Source organism: Camellia sinensis, chromosome 8, assembly GCF_055761805.1.
Source record: "Camellia sinensis isolate YWXY chromosome 8, ASM5576180v1, whole genome shotgun sequence".
Lineage (NCBI taxonomy): Eukaryota > Viridiplantae > Streptophyta > Magnoliopsida > Ericales > Theaceae > Camellia > Camellia sinensis.
The window spans coordinates 25,331,109-25,335,064 of NC_138968.1; positions in this window are offsets into that span (position 1 = coordinate 25,331,109).

The window sequence follows — 3,956 nt, forward strand, 5'->3', positions numbered from 1 at the left end:
GGCCTAAAAGATGACTGCCCACTACGGAAGTCTTTGGCGAAAACACTGCCAAAAAGCATGGAATAACTCATGGCAAGAATCGAGAAGTACGCCAGAGTCAAGGAAGATACATCGGGAAACAAAGAGATAAAACAGGAGAAAGGAAACGGCTTGCCGAAGCGAGGCCGGGGTAACAACGGGCCAACCAAACAAGAAACGGAATTGAAGGGTAAACAGGCAGTGACGACGGTGTTCCGAATCCCTATCCATAAAGTCCTGGATCAAATATGAAACCAGCCCTATTTCAGGACACCAGTAAGAGCACCAAGGGAATTTATGGGAAGAAACGTTGGTAGGCGCTGTGCTTACCACAATGAAGAAGGACACCCAACTCAGGGCTGCAGAGCCTTAAAAGCACATTTAGAAGATCTGGTAAGGCAAGGCCATCTGAGAGACCTTCTTGATGAGGCCAGGACAAGAGAAGAACAGGCAAGATTGCCTCAAGCACCCGCAGCTCCGCCTCCCCCAGCACAACAACCACAGGCAGGAGGACCACGGGTGGTTAATGTCATCCACTCAAGAGTAAGCGAAAACGACATTCGGGGAGAAACCCAAAGAGTAAAACACCTGTAGCATGTGAACCAGGTCGGACACAAAAGACCTCGGCCTGAAGAATGCCAAGGACCGATGATAACCTTCACTGAAGCCGACCTAGAAATGGTCCAGCATCCGCATAATGATGCCTTGGTAGTATCCCTCCAGGTTGGGGAGTGCCAGGTAAAACGCATCCTAATAGATCAAGGCAGCTCTTGCGACATCATGTACGTCAGATGTTACAAGGAGCTGGGCCTTCATCCTGACGACCTGGAACAATCCAGCAACCCTATGGTCGGCTTCAATGGAACGCCGACATGGCCACTTGGTGCAGCAAGCGTGGAAGTACAAGCTGGAACTAAGAAGATCAAGACAGAATTTATGATGATTGACACACCCTCGCCATATAACATCATCTTGGGAAGACCATGGTTGCATGCAATGGGGGCAGTTCCCTCAACATTGCATCAACTACTACGGTTCCCCACAGAGCATAGGAATGAGGAAGTTAGAGGAGATCAACTGCAGGCAAAAAGTTGCTCCATGGCAACAACGAAGTCTACTTGCAGCATTCGAGAGCCAAAAGAGGCAGAGATTGAAGACGAGGACATGGAGGTCCTAGATGATGTCGGCAAAGAGCCAACCGAAAAGAGTGAAGAGACACTAAAGAAAATCCTTGTCCAGGAGGGCGACGAAGAATGTTTCTTTCTTCTCGGCTCAGGCTTAGCCGAAGAAGAGGAAAGAGAACTGGAAGATTTTTTGAGAGCCAACATTGAGGTGTTTGCTTGGACACCTTATGAAATGCCTGGCATTGACCCCGAGGTCACTTGCCACAAACTGAATATCGACAGGTCGGCAAAACCTGTGATTCAACGAGCCAGAAGACCGACGCTGATACACGTTGAAGCAGTAGAAGAAGAAGTGGACAAAATTCTGGAGGCCAGGGCCATCTGAGAAGTTCACTACCCGACATGGCTGTCCAACACAGTAGTAGTGAAAAAGAAGAACGGCAAATGGAGGGTCTGTGTAGACTTTACCAGCCTCAACAAAGCCTGCCCCAAAGACAGCTTTCCTCTGCCCAAGATTGACCAACTAGTAGATGCAACTTCAGGGCACGAAAGGATGAGTTTTTTGGATGCATACAGAGGGTACCACCAGATTGCCATGTACCCTCCAGACGAGGAGAAGACCGCGTTCATCACCCTTAAAGGCTTGTACTATTACAAGGTAATGCCTTTTGGGTTGAAAAACGCAGGAGCAACTTACCAAAGGTTAGTAACAAAGACGTTTAAGCACCTAATTGGAAAAACGGTAGAAGTCTACATCGATGACATGGTCGTGAAGACCAAGGAATCTAAGGGTCATCTTGCCTACCTAAAAGAAGTTTTTGATATACTTAAAACATACTGGCTCCGACTCAACGCATCAAAGTGCGCGTTTGGAGTTGGATCAGGTAAGTTTTTAGGGTATCTGGTAACAAGAAAGGGCATTGAGGCCAGCCCAGACCAAATCAAGGCCATCCTAGAGCTGAAGAGCCTAACATCGGCAAAACAGGTTCAGATGCTTACTGGAAGGGCTGTAGCCCTAAACAGATTCATCAGCAGAAGCTCAGATAAATGCAGACCCTTCTTCAACTTGGTAAAAAAAGTCACAGACTTTCTGTGGACAGAAGAATGCGAAGCCGCTTTAACCGACCTAAAGAAGTACTTGACCACAACTCCGGTTCTTTCCAATCCAGAACCAGGGGAAGAACTATTTTTGTACTTGGTAGTTTCAGAACACGCAGTCAGTGCAGTACTAATCCGAGAAGAAAAATGGGAGCAAAGGGCTGTTTATTATGTAAGTAAAACCTTGGCCGATGCAGAAACAAGGTATCTACCACTGGAGAAATTAATGCTAGCCTTACTAATGGCTTCAAAGAAGTTGAACCATTACTTTCAAGCGCACAAGATTGTGGTCTTAACAGAGCATCCACTGAAGTCCTTGTTGCAACAAGGTGACTTAACAGGAAAGATAGCAAGATGGGCCATAGCCCTAGGTCAGTATGACCTGGAGTTCAGGCCGAGAACAGCAGTTAAAGACCAAGTTTTGGCCAACTTCGTGGCAGAATTCACCCCCGAAACCATCGAACATCGGGCTCCGTTGAGCCAGGATGAGCATTGTCCCAGCAAGCAAGGAGAATCCCAGCCAAAGGCAAAAGAGCAAAGGAAGGAAAAGCTCAGACCCTGCAGCATCTACATCGGCGACTCATTCAGACTATTCGTCGATGGAAGTTCGAACCGATAAGGAGCGGGGGCAGGAGTACTGCTGATATCTCCAGATGGAGAAATAATAGAACAGTCCGTCCGTTTGGGGTTCAAGGCCTCAAACAATGAAGCGGAATACGAAACATTAATTGCAGGGCTAAAACTGGCAGCAGCAGCAGAAGCAGATAAGGTAATAGTTTTTTATGATTCACAACTTATTGTTAACCAGTCAACAGGTGAATTTGCAGCCAGGGACGAAAGGATGTCGGCATATGCAAAAGAGGTCATCAGATTGGCAGTCCTATTTCAGAACTGCCGACTACTCCAAGTTAGCCGAGATGACAACACCCACGCCGACGCGTTGGCTAACCTGACAAGTTCAATGCAGACTGGAAAAACAAGGACAATTATGATCGACTATATGTCGGGCTTGAGCATAGAACCAGAGAACACAGAGCAGCAAGTAATGTGTGTGGACATGGGGCCAAGCTGGATAGATGCAATTGTTGCATTCCTGAAAGAAGGAAAGCTGCCAGAAGATCGTAAGGAGGCACACAAAGTCAGACTAAAATCGGCAAGATTTTGTCTGACAGAAGATGGACACCTCTACAGAAGGTCCTTCACTGGACCACTTTTAAGGTGCGTACACCCTTTGCAGGTTGAAAATTTCCTATATGAAATTCATGAAGGAATTTGTGGAAGCCATGCTGGGGGCAGATCATTAGCCCACAGGGCCATTACCCAGGGGTATTGGTGGCCCTACATGCAAAAGGATACTGAAGCCTACGTAAAGAAGTGTGAACAATGCCAAAAGTTTGCACCTTTGATACATCAGCCAGCTGCTGACTTAAACCCAGTGTCCAGCCCTTGGCCGTTTGCTCAATGGGGCATGGATCTGATTGGGCAACTTCCCCAGGCAACTGGCAGAGAAAATACTTGCTGGTAGCAACAGATTACTTTACAAAATGGATAGAGACAGAACCTCTTGCCAAAATTCGAGATGTGGACGTTAAGAACTTTATATGGAGAAATATCATCACCAGATTTGGGATTCCAAGAGCAATAGTTGCCGACAACGGAACACAGTTTGATAGCAAACTCATCAAGAACTTTTGTGCGAAATTCAAGATCAAGAAT